The sequence below is a fragment of the Ambystoma mexicanum genome, chromosome 1q, assembly GCF_040938575.1.
Source record: "Ambystoma mexicanum isolate Mex_15411 chromosome 1q, UKY_AmexF1_1, whole genome shotgun sequence".
Lineage (NCBI taxonomy): Eukaryota > Metazoa > Chordata > Amphibia > Caudata > Ambystomatidae > Ambystoma > Ambystoma mexicanum.
In genome coordinates, this window is record NC_090922.1 from 1548581869 (window position 1) to 1548599862 (window position 17994).

The window sequence follows — 17994 nt, forward strand, 5'->3', positions numbered from 1 at the left end:
ATTCCCAACTTCTATTGTCACTGGGACGAGGATGCTGGGCCTCTGAATGATCTTTAGCCTCTTGTCAGTATTCCCAGCTTCTATTGATACTGGGACGAGGATGCTGGGCCTCTGAATGATCTTTAGCCTCTTGTCAGTATTCCCAGCTTCTATTGATACTGGGACGAGGATGCTGGGCCTCTGAATGATCTTTAGCCTCTTGTCCGTATTCCCAGCTTCTATTGATACTGGGACGAGGATGCTGGGCCTCTGAATGATCTTTAGCCTCTTGTCCGTATTCCCAGCTTCTATTGATACTGGGACGAGGATGCTGGGCCTCTGAATGATCTTTAGCCTCTTGTCCGTATTCCCAGCTTCTATTGATACTGGGACGAGGATGCTGGGCCTCTGAATGATCTTTAGCCTCTTGTCCGTATTCCCAGCTTCTATTGATACTGGGACGAGGATGCTGGGCCTCTGAATGATCTTTAGCCTCTTGTCCGTATTCCCAGCTTCTATTGATACTGGGACGAGGATGCTGGGCCTCTGAATGATCTTTAGCCTCTTGTCCGTATTCCCAGCTTCTATTGATACTGGGACGAGGATGCTGGGCATCTGAATGATCTTTAGCCTCTTGTCCGTATTCCCAGCTTCTATTGATACTGGGACGAGGATGCTGGGCATCTGAATGATCATTAGCCTCTTGTCCGGATTCCCAGCTTCTATTGATACTGGGACGAGGATGCTGGGCATCTGAATGATCATTAGCCTCTTGTCGGTATTCCCAGCTTCTATTGATACTAGGACGAGGATGCTGGGCATCTGAATGATCTTTAGCCTCTTGTCCGTATTCCCAGCTTCTATTGATACTGGGACGAGGATGCTGGGCATCTGAATGATCTTTAGCCTCTTGTCCGTATTCCCAGCTTCTATTGATACTGGGACGAGGATGCTGGGCATCTGAATGATCATTAGCCTCTTGTCCGTATTCCCAGCTTCTATTGATACTGGGACGAGGATGCTGGGCCTCTGAATGATCTTTAGCCTCTTGTCCGTATTCCCAGCTTCTATTGATACTGGGACGAGGATGCTGGGCATCTGAATGATCATTAGCCTCTTGTCGGTATTCCCACCCTTTACGAATATTGGAATGAGAATGATAAGCTTCTGAATAATCTTTATTTTCTTGTCAATATTCACAACCTTTCCCAATACTGGGACAAGACTAATTAATCTCTGAATAATCTTTGTTCTTGTTAGTATTCCCAAAATGTACCGATCTTGAGATGAGGACAATTAGCCTCACAGTAATCTTTATGCTCTGCTTGGTATTCGCTGTTCACTATTTGGCCTTCTTCCCGCCCGGGTCAACCGCCATTCCCATTACTACGTTTAGTCAGGTTAGGCCCTTACCTGTTCTTCCGTGGGGTCAGGAGCTTCTTCCTGGAACAGCTGCTTCAATTGTCGGGTTCTTCTCTCCTCTGTATATGGGTCCAGTCAGCCATCTCTGGTTCAGTCTGGTGTAGTTCTTGGACCACACAGTCCACTGTTCTTGGGCCATGCCGCCACCTCTAGGATCTTTCTAAGCATGCTGGCTACTTTCTATTCATCACTGTGCCGCTTCCTTCAGCTTCTCTGCTTCTCGCTTCACCAAGCCACCTCAGCATCTCTCAGCTTCTTCACCAGCCCGGGTTTGAACTTCCTGGGGATCGCCAACACAACTTGTATTGGGCCTTCTTCTCCCTTTATGCTAGATCGCTTGATGCTCCCCAGTGTAAACACATAGTCCTTTGTCCCTTTCCATAAGAGTAGGGCCTCCTTCATCAAACTTCGTCCCGTGGCTGCCAACCACTGGTTCTTCATTGTTTCCATACACTTCTACACAGTATTATTTTTTTATGACAGAAGGTTATAATTGCAGACAGAGACGTATTTGTCAAGATGGGAACAATCCTTGGGTATTGTGAGTAACTCCTTGGAAAGGGGTTTAGGGAGTTCTGTGATAAACTGGAGACCATGTCCCCAAGAGTGGGATCCCACTTTCTGCCACCCCTAGGATTGTTGCATAACAAGCTCACCTCCCTAGTCTCACAGGGAAGGGCTCCCCTCGGCGATACGTGATGAGACACTGTGAATGGTCACAGTGATTTCTGCAACAAAGTGAGTCTATAATGTTTTTCAGACCATAACACCCTCGAAGGTAAGTTGGAGTTCTATCTTGCAGTTCAAGATTATGCAGAAATGTCAGTCTTCTAAACTCTTGTTCAGTACAACTTTGTTTTTTTTTCAGGTACGAGGCTCTTGTAATTTCCTCTGTACACCTTTATGGAAATTTGATCCTTGGGAAATAATGTGAAGTGGACTTCTTGTATGTCCTCTGGCCATAATTGTTATCTTCTCAGAATGAACAACAGAGGTTCAGAATGAACAGCAGAGGTTGTGCAACTTAGTTCTCGCTAGCCTCTTTTTCCCCACTTCCGACAAGTTGGACATACCCTTTTGCACTCAATATCAACTGACAGTTTCACTAGCATGGGAAACCTATTGAGATAATCCACACCTATCATAACTGCCTTCTGTTGGCTTGAGTACCTTCCTGGAAGGCAAGAGTCCTGATTTAAAAATGTGTTTAATGGACCCAGTTGCTGACATAAGAGTCTTTCTACAGCTCTTGAATGAAGGTTTCAGTGGTAACCTCTCACCCTGCCTCTTCAATGTCTACCTTTCCCCTTTGACCCACCCGATCTCTAACGTCTCCTCTAACTTTCAGTGTTATGCAAATGACACTTGGCTCCCTTCAGCCTCCTCTCCTGTCACGCTCATTCCTGACTGTCTATCCACTATTCAGGATTGGTGCACCACCAATGGTCTCTGTCTTAATACCAATAAGACTGATCTCATTCTCATTGGGACCCCTGCTCACGCTTACCCTCTTGCTGCCCTCCTTGGGCCCTTTTCCTTCGCCTTCCTGTGAGGTAAAAAAAATCTTCATGTCATTTTGGATTCCACTCTCTCCTTTTCTCCGCAAATCGCGCACCTTGTCAAAAAGGCCCACTACCAGCTGCACCTCTGCAGAGGTATTCTTCCTTTTCTCACTTTCCCACAGAAGCTTACTGTCTCCAGAGCCCTGGTCCTCTCTATGCTGCACTACTGCTACAGCCTCTTTTTCAATCTGCCTACCTCTACTCTTCACCCACTGCAACTAATCCAGAACAGGACTACAAGACTTATTGTTGCCCCTAAGCCCAGGGACCGTTTCTCTGAAGCCGTGAAATCCCTCCACTGGCTCCTGGTGGCTGCAAGGGGCGAGGTCAAGACCCTCTGCATCGTCCACAAGGCTATCTGGGGCCAGGGCCCACACTACATCCAACTCGGTCTTCCAAAACACCTTCCTTCTCGGGCCCTTTGCTCCAACACATCCAACTCTCTGAGGGTCAGATGCTTCTCCAGGCAGAGAGTGGGGGTAGGTCTCTCTTCTCAGCCGGTGCCTCTCTCTGGAATGGCATCCCTGCTCCTCTCAAACTTGAGCCAGACCACCTGAATTCCCGGAAGCAGCTCAAGATCTTCCTGTTCACGTCTGATTTTTTCTCTCTCTTTCTCTGCTGCTGACCTGGTTGCCTGGCTACCCTCAGAGTTTCACTGGGTACCAGGCTCCTCCATGACCAGTCTCCCCTGCACTGCTTCCGGCCCTACCACGCACTTAGGGGCTGTAACTGTAACCCTACAGTCCCCTGCCTCCTTGCACTTACCCAGAAATGTGCTTCCCTGGCTGCTCGTCCTCTGAGCAATACTGCCTGGATGGCACTTCCCCATTCTCTCTATCTAGCACTTTCCCCTTCACCCTCCACCTGCACTTTGCGCAGGGGTGGACTGGGAGCCAAAAGAGGCCCTGGAAATAATTTTCAAAGTGGCCCCATATTACACATTTTCAGCAACTCAAACCCTTTTCCTATGAGAAAATTTGGAAATAAAATAGGTTACCACACAAAAGAGGCCCAGGGAGTAGAGTCCGACCGGGAAATCTCCAGAGTGCCCTGTAGGCCAGTCCAGCCCTGACTTTGCGTGGTTTGCACTTGCATGATCTGATTGACACAAAGGGCTTCATTACGACCTAGGCGCTAAGGGGTTAACGGCGCTGTAAAAGGCTGCGGCGCCGTTAACCCCTTAGTGCCTAATTACGAGGTCCCTTTGCGGGTCCCTACCTTAACAGCTGGTTTTACCAGCCGTTAAGGAAGGAACCCGCAAAGGGACTTTTGTGGCAATTACGGTACCGCAATTTGCGGTACCGTAATTACTGCCTTCCCCATTCCCATTGAGCCCTATGGCGCAAAAATGGGAATGGGAAAGGGCCATGGAGAAAGGGGGAATTACCGCCCCACCAACCTTGGAATGGGGTGGTAATTCCCCCTTTCTCCATGGTGGTACCGGTATGGTACCGGTGGCAACCATGGTGCGCTAATAGCACCATGGTTTAGCGCCAGGGTCGTAATGAGGCCCAAGGCCTAGTAATATCATGGGCCTCATTACACGGATGACGAAGAACCATGGCGCTTTTAGCGCCATGGTTCATGCTGGTAAAATACCGGCACCGCCTTGGCGGAAAGGGGAATTACCGCCCCATTCCAAGGTTGGCGGGGCGGTAATTCCCCCTTCCACCATTGCCCTTCCCCATTCCCATTTTTGCCCCATAGGGCTCAATGGGAATGGGGAAGGCGCTAATTACGGTACCGCAAATTGCGGTACCGTAATTAGCTCCCTGGGTCCCTTTGCGGGTTGGTTTTTAACGCCTGCAAAAAGCAGGCGCTAAATCCCCCAACCCGCAAAGGGACCTCGTAGTAAGGCGGTAAGGATTTACCGGTACCAGTATTTTACCGGTACCGGTAAATCCTTACCGCCATCCGTGTAATGAGGCCCCATGTGTTTTGTCTTCGCTCTGTCTCTCTCCCCCCCCCCCTTCCCTTGTCCTGCCGGGCCTAGAAACATTTCTGTACAGGGGCGTTGTGAATGACTTATCATACCATATGTTCCCATTATTGGGGCATTTGAGGCAGCGCTTGGCAGCATATGACAGATGTTTTGCTTTGACAGTGCTGGTTTTCATTTATTATATAATGTACCTAGCAAGGATATTTTGTTTATTTGTATTCTTGTAAGTTTGAAGACTCGGACGGATTTATTTATTATTTTTATCGATTTTTAAACTTCTCAGTTTTCACATGCATGGTTTTCATTCCTACATTCCTACATTTTTCATAATGCATGTGCTAAAATAATCTGGTTGAACACAAGCATTACAAACGGTAGATCCTAATAATCAGATATAGAGAGAAGGTACCGCTCACTAATAACTTTCACATTAAACAGAACTAAGAACAAATTAGTTTAATTTAAATGCAAAAAGTTCAAAAGTATCCCAGACTTGCAGTTTAAGGGCCTCATTACACGGATGGCGCTAAGGGAATACCGGCACTGGTAAGGGCACCGGTGTTCTGACTTGAGTGTCGTGTAGACCGTTGATACCTACGTCCCCAAGTGACGCACAGGGGAACCTAAAAGAATCCGCTGTGCAACCTTTGGAGCCACAGGTGGGAGATGTTGCTTCCCGGATCCACGGAACCTCAGGAACACCGATGCTGCTGCAGAAAGAACGGGGTTAAGTACCAGGCAAATACAATAATCACAGGGTCTGAATAATCTTACCTATCCGGTGGTTGGAAAACCCGGGAGACCTAGTGATGGAGGTTCGAGACTCAGATGAGAGGTAGTCCCCAGAGCAAGGGGACCGGAGTCACACGTGGGTACAGGACAGTCCACCTAAACCTAGGGCTGAAGGCGTAGCGTGAGCCCTCAAAGGGCAATGGCGTGGTGAAGACAAACAGTTCAAAGGGATGATCCGAAGGCAAGTGAGGGACGGGCCGAGGTTCAGCGATGAGTCAACGGTTCCAAGCAAAGGTACAAAGGATAATCCGAGGGAGTCCAGGTGAGTGATCCAAAGTCAAGGTAAACCAGAAGAGCAAAGTCCAGACGTAGCGCCAAACAGAGTCGAAAGACAGCTGAGAAGTGGTGAGTGCTCCGTGCATCAAGCGTTATGTACTGGGCACTTCCGGGTCACGTGACGCCCTCCATCGTCACGTGGGAAACGCCGCCCTGAGTCACGTGAGCGGACGACTGTTAGATGCGGAAGCGTTCTGCCGCCCCTTCTGCTGTGTGCTCTCCATGGCAACTGCGGTACGGAGCTTTCGGTCCTGTGGGGCAACCAAATCACGTGAGTCTCGAAACCTGGGGGGAGTAGTGTGGGAACCCGGTGAAGATGTTGTGGAAGTGCTAGCAGTGTTCTGATGTGCATAGGTGCATCTAACATAGCCCCCCCCCAACGGCCCACGACCCCGTGGGCAGGGCGGGTGATCCCGATGGAACCGGGACACCAACCGAGGAGCGTTAACGTCCAGGGCGGAAACCCAAGAGCGCTCCTCCAGGCCATAACCCGCCCAGTCCACCAAATACTGGAGCCTACCCTTAAACCAACGGGAACCCAGAATAGCCGACACCTCAAAGACATCAGGGGAGGCCAGGGACACCGGGGCCACCGGGGCACGGAGACGGGAGGAATCGGGGCAAGGCTTGAGAAGGGAGACATGAAAAACGGGATGGATACGCCAAGAGCTCGGGAGAACCAGACGAAAAGCAACAGGATTCACAACCTGGGAGATCACATAAGGACCAACAAAGCGAGGCAGAAGTTTCCGACAACCAACCATGCGAAGGTGACAACCACACCCGGAAACCCACCACAAGGGGAGGAGCAGCCAAGCACTTGCCATCAGCACGGGACTTCATGGAGGCCTTTGCTTCAGTAAGGTGGACCAGAGTACGAGCATGAACAGCAGACAGATCCCTAAGACAAGCTGTGGCAGCAGGATTCAAAGAGACAGAAGCGTCAGGGACGGGCAAGACCTTGGGGTGTTGGCCGTAGAGGGCGTAGAAAGGAGAGAGACCCGCAGCAGAGTGAGCCGCGTTGTAGGCAAACTCGGCAATCCGTGAAACACTCAACCAGGAGGACTGCTGCTGTAAGATAAGGCACCGGAGATACTGCTCCATAAATTGGTTCATCCTTTCAGTCTGCCCATCAGTCTCGGGGTGATAGGCCGAGGAGTACCTGGTATCGATGCCAAGCAGCTTAGTCAAAGCTCGCCAAAAACGAGACGTGAATTGCGACCCTCGGTCAGAGATAAGAACAGAAGGGAGCCCAAACAAGGAGAAAACTGATTTGAAAAACAAGTCAGCCAGGACCGGGACCGAAGGGATCCCCTTACAGGGGACAAAGCGAGCCATTTTGGTAAATGTATCCACCACCACCCACATGGTATCAAAACCCCGCACCCTGGGGAGATCGGTCACGAAATCCATAGTCAGTGTGTGCCAAGGTCTCGGGGGTACCGGTAGCGGAAGCAGCAGGCCAATTGGGCGGCCCCTTCGGTGTTTGGCTTGAGCGCAAACAGAGCAGGAGTTGACATAACATTCCACATCGCGCTTCATAGAGGGCCACCAGCACCAGCGCTTTAGGAGATCCATGGTAAGTTCCTGGCCCGGATGGGCGTTAAAGGGGGCATCATGAGACCATTCAAGGGCCAGGTTACGGGTGTCGGGCGTGGGAAGAAACAAACGATCATGTACGAAAGGCAAGCTGTCACAATACACCGGATCCCAATCCCGCAGTTGGTCAGAGTGACTGCTCGTCCATGCTCGCACAGAATCCAACAATGAGAGAGAGGGAGTACAGAGACAGATCACGTGACTCTTGCCTAGAAGAGTATCAGGGAAGGTTGGCAATGAGACCCCACCCGGAGAGCGTGACAAGGCATCCGCTTTCCCATGAGTGACCCCAGGACGATGAGTGATGTGAAAGTCAAAGGCGGAAAAAAAGCGATGCCACCGGACCTGTCTGCTGTTGATGCACTTCAGGGAGGCCAAGTCCTGCAAGTTCTGATGATCGGAGTAGACAGTGATTGGATGCCTAGCCCCCAGGAGATGATGACGCCAGACACGAAAGGCATCTATAACAGCCAGAAGTTCCTTCTCTGTCACAGTATAATGGGCCTCAGTACTGGAAAACTTGCGAGAGTGGTATGCCACCGGGTCCAACTTGCCCGTGGTCGGACAAGTCTGAGACAACACCGCACCGAGGGCGAAGGAAGAGGCATCCGCCTCGACTATGAATGGAAGTTCGGGATTGGGGTGCTGAAGAATCGGTGCGGTGGTGAAAGCGGTGTTCAGAGCCTCGAAAGATTCCTGATGTTCCTTCCGCCACTGATAGGGTACCTGAGGGCTAGTCAGAGCCGTGAGTGGGGCCACAATGGTGGAAAAGGACGAGATAAAGCGCCTGTAGAAGTTGGCGAAACCCAAAAAGGCCTGCAAGGCCTTGAGCGTCTGAGGTATCGGCCATTCTAGGACCACCCTCACCTCATGGACAGGGCCCCAGGGGTGATGTGGAAGCCCAGAAATTCAACGGACGTTTTATGGAACTGACATTTCTCGAGTTTGGCAAACAGCGAATGTTTCCTTAGACGGGATAAGACCTCCCGGACATGCTGCACGTGGTCATCTAGATCTCGCAAAAAGATCAGGATGTCGTCCAGATAGACAACTACGTACACGTCCAGAATGTCCCTGAATATGTCATTCATAAAACGCTGGAATGTGGCCGGGGCGTTGCATAAGCCGAAGGGCATGACTAGGTATTCGTACAACCCATAACGGGTTCAAAAGGCAGTTTTCCACTCATCGCCCTCGCGGACGCGCCCTAGGTTGTACGCGCCCCAGGTTGTACGCGCCCCGAAGGTCCAGCTTGGTAAAAACGGAGGCATGGGATAAGCGATCCAGGAGGGGGGTGATCAAAGGGATTGGATACCTGTCCTTTTTTGTAATGGCATTGAGACGCCGGTAATCCACGCAAAGGCGTAGATCCCCCTCTTTCTTCGGAACGAAGAAAATAGGGCTTGCGGCTGGTGAGGTAGAGGGGCGGATGTGGCCTAGTCGTAGGGCGTTCTGGACATACTGCTTCAGGGCCTGTTCTTCCGAGGGGGACAGAGAATAGATCCTGCCCGAAGGAACGGCAGAACCCGGGATTAGTTCAATCGGGCAGTCATATGGCCGGTGTGGGGGAAGCACCTCGGAAGAACCGCGATCGAACACTGATTCGAATGCCTTGTACTCAGGGGGAATCCCGCTAACCACTCCTCCAACAGTATGGGAATCCACAACCATTGATCCACCGTCATTCAATGTAAGATGAGCGAGAGCTCCCAGGGCCCGTGATGGAGTATCTGCTTCCTGATGGGCTGGGAGACAATAGTTCTGGCAGATATCTGACTCAAAGAGGACCGTGCCTGTTTGCCAATTAATGTGAGGATTGTGCTCACGCAACCAGGGTATCCCTAATATGATACCGAACTGAGGTGTGGTAATCAGGTCAAAACTTAGCGTCTCTGTGTGAATGTCTTGTATAGTCAATAAGAGAGGGGCAGTTTGGTGCCTAACGGGACCAGAGACTAGGCCAGTGCCGTCTACAGCCTGGACCGGTTCGGGTTGGGTTTTCACCACTAAAGGCAGATTGAGAGAATGGGCTAGGGCAATGTCTACGTAGTTCCCCGTGGCACCAGAGTCGATGAAGATCGTGACTGCGTGGGAGATACCCGCAGAGGGACAAAGAGTGGCCTGTACAAAGATGGGCTGAACCCGAGCAAAAGCAAGAGAGGCACCCGGAGATGAGGACTGGAAGCTCGACCTGGTCTCCGGGTCTAGGGTCGAGCTGTCGGAAAAACCTGGGACTTCTTGGGAAGTCGGGGGCATTCCTTAACATAGTGTCCCGTGATGCCACAATAAAAGCATGCATTATCCACCCTCCTACGTTCTCTCTCGGATGTCGTGATGGGATTACGTAACCCTCCCACTTGCATGGGTTCCTCAGTGCTGGAGGCGGGAGTATTGACTGCTGTAGGGTGGGAGAAGCCCAACTCAGCCCTGCGCTCTGAGCGATGTGCATCTACCTGCAGGGCACAATCCACTAGTTCTTGATACTGAGTAGGCACGGAGGGGACTACTGATAAGGCATCCTTCATTGGATTACTCAAGCCTCTATCGAAAAAGACCACCCGCTTGCTTTCTGGCCATGATGTCTCGGCGACCAATTGGTTGAAGCGGGTGATGTAGTCTATCGAGGCCTCTCTACCCTGGGTTAGTTCTAGCAGCTCCAGATCCTTGGATTGTGCCTTGTGCCGGGTGTCGAAGACTCAGGACATCTCGGTAACTAGCAGGTCAAAATCATAGAGAACCGGACTATTGTTCTCCAGTAAAGGGTTAGCCCAAGCGGCAGCTGTTCCGGCCAGGTGAGACAGGGTAAAGGCCGCTTTAGCAGTGGAGTTGGGGAAGGCCAGAGGTCTGCACAGGAAGTGCAACTTGCACTGATTGATGAAGGTCCTGAACTTCTTGGGGTCGCCTTGGTAACGTTCAGGAGCAGCCAGGGGAGAAGGGGCTGGAAGGACCACCGGGGTTGGGGCTGGGGTACTTGCCACTGGAGGAGGCGTGGCTGGAGCGGCGGCATCTCCGAATTCAGGATCTGCAGGGAGGGAATGCTGGACACTCTGTATGGAATCTAACCTTTGGTGAATCACGGTGTTTGCGGCGGCCATATCCGCCCTTAATATTGTAATTGCCTGTACTAAAGCAGCAATGGGTTCTTCCGTGGACCCCTGCATCGTTCAACACGACTATACGGCTTCTCAGTCTGTTCTAACTTGAGTGTCGTGTAGACCGTTGATACCTCCGTCCCCAAGTGACGCACAGGGGAACCTAAAAGAACCCCGCTGTGCGACCTTTGGAGCCACAGGTGGGAGATGTTGCTTCCCGGATCCACGGAACCTCAGGAACACCGATGCTGCTGCAGAAAGAACGGGGTTAAGTACCAGGCAAATACAATAGAATACAATAATCACAGGGTCTGAATAATCTTACCTATCCGGTGGTTGGAAAACCCGGGAGACCTAGTGAAGGAGGTTCGAGACTCAGATGAGAGGTAGTCCCCAGAGCAAGGGGACCAGAGTCACACGTGGGTACAGGACAGCCCACCTGAACCAAGGGCTGAAGGCGTAGCTTGAGCCCTCAAAGGGCAATGGTGTGGTGAAGACAAACCGTTCAAAGGGATGATCCGAAGGCAAGTGAGGGGCGGGCCGAGGTTCAGCGATGAGTCAACAGTTCCAAGCAAAGGTACAAAGGATAATCTGAGGGAGTCCAGGTGAGTGATCCAAAGTCAAGGTAAACCAGAAGAGCAAAGTCCAGACTTAGCGCCAAACAGAGTCGAAAGACAGCTGAGAAGCGGTGAGTGCTCCGTGCATCAAGCGTTATGTACTGGGCGCTTCCGGGTCACGTGACGCCCTCCATCGTCACGTGGGAAACGCCGCCCTGAGTCACATGAGCGGACGACTGTTCGATGCGGAAGCGTTCTGCCGCCCCTTCTGCTGTGTGCTCTCCATGGCAACTGCCAATGCAGGAAGGGCTGCAACCGGGCACGTACAGTGTACCTGGTACGGAGCTTTCGGTCCTGTGGGGCAACCAAATCACGTGAGTCTCGAAACTTGGGGGGAGTAGTGTGGGAACCCGGGGAAGATGTTGTGGAGGTGCTAGCAGTGTTCTGATGTGCAGAGGAGCGTCTAACAACCGGTGCCGGTATTCCCTTAGCGCCATACTACGAGGTCCCTCAGCGGGTCCCGTCCTTAACGTGTGGTCACACCACACGTTAAGGAAGGGACCCGCTGACGGACTTCTGTGCAAATATCGGTACCGCAAATTGCGGTTCCGTTATTTGCTCCTTCCCCCTTCCCATTGAGCCCTATGGGGCAAAAATGGGAATGGGGAAGGGCCATGGTGAATGGGGAATAACCGCCCCCTTACAACTTGTAATGGGGTGGTAATTCTGCCATCCACCATGGCGGACACGGTAAAATACCGGCAGCAACCATGGCGCTATTAGCGCCATTGTTACCGCCTACTGTGTAATGAGGCCCTAAATCTATCTTGACCATTATTGCCAATATTAAAATAATAAACTCAAATCTGTGTGAGCTATAGAAGTCCAATTTTGTTATAGAGAAGGTTTCCACAATATTAAATTATTTAGCTAATATTATATTTTGTGTTTATATATATTGAAATCAATATTAAACTCAGCATTTTTTCTAAATGTTCCACCCCAAATTGATAAAGATCGCTTGATGGTACAAGTGCAATATTTCTGTTTGTTTCGTTCATAAAAAGCCTGTCTGTAATTTCTCAAACCTGTTGAATGGATCAACCAGTCCAGTTGATCAGATGTGTAGAGCAGCGACTTGGTGAGGGGTGGGCTGCGGGATGGCGTTACACATTCACTCTCCTCTCCCAGCGGCACATTCCAGAGACGGGTGACCAGTGCCTTGGGATTGGCTGTCACACATCCATGTTGCATTCTACCTCCTTCAAAAGGTGGCTTTTAGTTGGCGCAAAACCCAGTGATTTTTCTGTGTGCTACTAAGGGTCTGCCTCTCTTTCTGGAAAGTCTGAGGGTGCAATTATGTGGCTTTGGTATACTTTACTGTTAGGAACTGGGGTGAAGATGATGGTTGTGGTAGTGATCTGATTACTTACCCAAATCTTCACTACTCCTAGATCTAATCTTCCTCTTCACAGTATTTACACCCACCTCTTCGTCCCTGAAGAATGGATTGTGTCTCATCCTTGCTTTCATACTGTCTTTCATGGGAGGTAGAGAGTCTTGCATGCCAGGTGACGGGGGCAGGGGAATACAATGGAAAAAATTAAAACATTTTTGAGAATATACTCTTGCGGGAAGGTGGTCACCTTGAATGTTAACTCTTGTGTTGTGGATGAGTAGGACTAGGACAGTGAAGATTACTGGTAAGAAATTGGTGCACTGTCCTGCTTTTTTTTCCATTGACTTGAAATAATATCTGAAACCTTTGCTTCTTTCAACAGAGAGTAGAGCCATCCCCAAAACCGAGGGTATGGAAATTAACATGAGACAATGAGATATGCAGAGAAATAAGAGACGCGCCACAGAAGATGGGCAGTGCCATTCCACCGAACCTTTAATGAAAGTGCCATCTCCTCCAGAGAGGCCAATGCCCGGCACATCTATAAGAATCCAAACCTACGGGAAGGCATTTTCCTTCAGAGCTTGTGGGATGTTCGTCACTCACGTTTCTAGTCCAATAAAACACATAAGAGGATAGCTCAAGGGGAACGTGTCTGTCTTGGAAGCAAGATCACGCTGAGCAACACAGGTTCAAATCCTGGCCCAGCGCATGAAGACTGGACTCTGGTATTAAGTGCGTAATAAAAGATTAAATAATTAATGAATCTCACATGGCTGAGACACCCTATAAGTGTACAGTGTGTATGAAATGTTTCACACAGATGTCAAGTCTGTGCAAGCATCAGAGTATCCATACTGGTGCAAAACCCTACCAGTGCACTGAGTGCAAGAAAAGCTTCCGTACTTCCTCAGCGCTGAGAAGCCATTGGAGGATCCATACAGGGGAGAAACCCTACATATGCACAGAATGCAAGAAAAGCTTCAGTGATTCCTCAGGGTTGAGAAGACATCAAAGGATTCACACAGGAGAGAAGCCCTTCAAGTGCACAGAATGCAAGCAAAGCTTCAGTCATTCCTCAGCTCGGAGAATCCATCAAAGGACCCATACTGGGGTGAAGCCCTACGAGTGCACAGTGTGCAAGCAAAGCTTCAGTCAATCCTCAGCCCTGAGAAGGCATTTCATGATCCATACTGGAGAGAAGCCCTACCAGTGCATAGAATGCAAGAAAAGCTTCAGCAATTCCTCAGCGCTGCGAAAGCATCAGAGGACCCATACTGGCGTGAAGCCCTACAAGTGCACTGACTGCAAGAAAAGCTTCAGTAATTCCTCACACTTCAGACGTCATCTCATGATCCACACTGGAGACAAGCCCTTCAAGTGCACAGAGTGTGATAAAAACTTCAGTGGCTCCTCAGCTCTGATACGCCATGAGATGATCCACACTGAGGTGAAGCACTACACGTGCACAGAGTGCAAGACAGGCTTCAGTACTTCCTCATCACTGAGAATCCATCAGAGGATCCATACTGGGGAGAAGCCCTACAAGTGCACAGAGTGCAAGAAAAGCTTCAGCAATTCCACAGGGATGAGAAGTCATTGCAGGACTCACACTGGAGAGAAGCCCTTCAAGTGTACGGAGTGCAACAAAAGCTTCAGTCGTTCCTCAGCGCTGAGAAGGCATCAGAGGGTTCATACTGGGCTGAAGCCCTACGAGTGCATGGAGTGCAAGAGAAGCTTCAGTAATTCCTCAACCCTGAGAAGTCATCTCATGATCCACACTGGAGAGAAGCCCTTCAAGTGCACAGAGTGCAAGAAAAGCTTCAGCAATTCCTCAGCTCTGATACGCCATGAGATGACCCATACAGATGGGAAGCCCTGCAAGTGCACAGTGTGCAAGAAAAGCTTCTGTAATTCCTCACACCTGAGAAGCCATCTCATGATCCACACTGGAGAGAAGCCCTTCAAGTGCACAGAATGCAAGAAAAGCTTCAGTCGTTTCTCAACTTTGAGAATCCATCAGAGGACCCATACGGGGGAGAAGCCTTACACGTGCACAGAGTGCAAGAAAAGCTTCAGTGACGCCTCAGCTCTGATATGCCATCATAGGATTCATAGTGGGGTGAAGCCCTATGAGTGCACAGAATGCAAGAAATGCTTCAGTCGATCCTCAACTCTGAGAATCCATCAGAGGATCCATACTGGGGTGAAGCTCTACAAGTACACAGAGTGCAAGAAAAGCTTCAGTGACGCCTCAGCTCTGAGCAGCCATCAGAGGATCCATAGCAATGTTCCCTTTAATCTGTGCGGTAATATGGTAAGAGTGAACCAGCAACTACAATAAACCCATTTGGTTTTTATTCCTTCTACAGGGATTTTACAGTAGCTCTCAAGAGAAGTTATTTCATATGTCCTTTCTCTTCCTGCAGGAAAGAAACAAGTTGTCAGTGATAAAAGAATGACAGCACTTAATCACCAACACCACCTTTCCAGGCAGACAATAAGTTCATGGCCTTAAAACATGTATGGCGTCTTGCCTCCTAATTGCAGACAGATAAAGCAAGTACGTTTGCGTCAGACAGCTATGCCATCTAAATGTGGGAATTGTTTATCAAACCTGAAGTTGGCAACCAACGTGAAAGAAACTGGCAGAGCAATTAAATGTTGATACACATCAAACCTTGGCACCTGGTTTTAAAACATTTGCTTCATTAGATTGCGTTGGATCTACCAGACTCGGCGGGATGCCCACCAAGTAGATTCCTGAGGTATATAATGGTATGCTGACCGACTGAGATGCTGGCCGGCTGAGAAGCTGGCATGCTGACAGTCCTGATGGATTGCATCTTAGGAAGAGTAAATTAAAGTGGTATAGGTTGCTCTGTGGATGAGGAAATAGTCAAGTCAACCAAAAAGGATTCCACCAGAAGCTACCCTGCTTTTACACACTTAGATCGTCAGTTCCCACTGTTTATGTACTATAAAACGGCAACATATTACTTACGCAGTCAGATTAAACACTTATTTTAATTCATATACATATATAACATTATAAAAACAAAAACACATAAAATGGGTGTATTTGAACAAACGAGTTGGGTATAAATTTCGAGTTACAAAAGAGAGTCCGAGATATTAAATCAAGAATATAAGCACTGGTCAGTAGGTCGAAGAATGCTACGCCTGCAACAAGATGGAGAGTTGATGTTGCATCTGGTTAATAAAAACAACTACAAACATTTCTGGTCGCTTATCAACCAGCTTGAATCTCACTCCAACAATACTCAATGTAATTTGCTGTCAGAGTGCAGGTGGGGGGAATACTTGACAAAAACTTTGAAACCCCCCTCCCCCCCTTGAAGAAACCTACATAGAGCTAACTTAGACGCCCCCTGGCAACTGTCTTTTGATGAACAGGACATAGTGGACATAATATCCAAGTCATCTGTCTCAAGAGCGGCTAACCCGAATGGGCTGACATACCAAGTTCTAAAGAACAATATGGCTATATGGTCCAAGTTGCTGGCTCTTTAAAGAAATACTCAAGTGACAAATATTTCCCTCCTCATGGAAGATCGCAATCGTTATTCCATTATTCAAAGGGAGCGATCCCCCTCCTTGATATTGAAAGTAAAGTGTTTATAAAAACCTTTGCTAAGCGATCTTGCAAAATTGGTAGGTGTGCATATTTTGTCTACCCATCAGACGGGGTTTAGACGAGGTCTATCCACTGCGCTGAATGGGTTAACATTGAGTCTGATTAGTGAGAACACCAGGGGGAAAGGAGATCTGCTCTATACAGGGCTTGGGTGGACCTCTAAAAGGCCTTTGACCAGGTTGACAGGGTGGAGAGAGGAGTGAGACAGGGATGCTCTTCTTTAATTTCTCTTTGGCAGATATGGGTATTTTTCTAGAATCGTCAGCGCTGGCCAGCCCGGAGATCAATGGGAGGAGGATCTGTTGGCTACCCAACACTGATGATATTGTTCTGTTGGATAAAATGGCAATGGTTGCAGTGTTTACCGACCAGGTTAGGCGAGTATGCCAAGATAAATGGACTGTCCATCAATCCAACAAAACTAAGGTTGTTGTCTTTCGGCATGCACGAAAAAAGATCCACTATTCAAAATGGGTACAGGAGGGCCAGGCTATCCCATGGGTTGAAGAAACAACCTATCTGGGCTATATGGTATACGCATCACCAGTAGTAAATAAAGTAGAATTGGATGTGAATGGGACAATCATGCTACTCGTTCCCTAAATGAAAAAGGTTGTTGCCAAATATTGTAAATTCTCGATTCTTCCCCTGATGAAGTATTACATAGCAAAAGTTATCCCTGTGATTTTATATGAACTAGAGGCCAAACCATTGCTTTGGTACATACATTGGAAAAAAAACAGAGTGCCTCATATGGAAGAGAGTGCTTGGGTTACCAATGAGCGCACCAATTTCTAGATTGAGATTTGAGCTGGGCTTAAAATCTTTTGGCTCTCTTGTAGACTGGAAATTGCTGTCAGTGCACAGGATCACACGTTATACAGTGAGATTAAGGCTCATCTTGAGCACTCTAAATCAAAGACCCTTTCGAACCTTTGAGATAAGGAGATCTTTGTAAAAATGGACGTAGATTATGAAACACTAATCAACAATCCCCTAAAAGTAAAGAGGGCAGTGGAACTGAGCGATTGGATCGCAACAATTGAAAACCTGCGAAACTCAATTCCCCGCCCAAATTCATTCTTAACGGTTGATAAGAAATTGGGCTATCTTTTGAGATATTTGGTAAAATTCCCTGAATGGAAGTTCAGAAAAAATATCCTTAGAATTCGATTGAATCTAACCCACACTGGTGAGGTACTGGCCAAATGAAGGCAAGGAGAAGCAGCTCATAAACTGTGTGAAATATGTAAAAATCCATCAAATCAAATGCTAAGACATCTGTTAATGGAATGCAAGGGCACTTGGCCCGCTAGAGTGGCCTTGTATGGGAGATTTGTGGACATGGAGGAGGGAATTGAGTCAGATAGTTCTGGGACCGACTGATCTCTGGGCACGAAACGGCATTAACAATAAATGTGGTGCACGTCTTAGAAAGAAGCAATATCGTTTTCTGAAGCCATTCGCCACTGGAATTTGTGGACTGGTGCACTGCTTAACCTTTCGGCTCGAAAGACACTGGGTGCCCAAGATTAGGTCTTTGGGTTTGGGAATCACAAATGAGAAGCATTATGAACGATCTACTATCCACACTCTTTAAGAAATGTGTGGTGAATGTTTGTGGTCGCAATGCAAGGAAAAACGTATTGTTTTGTTTTCTTAGAATGTTTTTATTACGATTGTCTACTTTTAATTTCTATGTAACTCTTTTTGTAA

General features: G+C 48.7%; 1 pseudogene; it reads left to right on the top strand.

The window, feature by feature from the left end:
* LOC138563375 (zinc finger protein 91-like) overlaps positions 1 to 15299 on the top strand; it is a 252131-nt pseudogene extending 236832 nt beyond the window's left edge.
* Positions 15300 to 17994: the final 2695 nt, after the last annotated feature.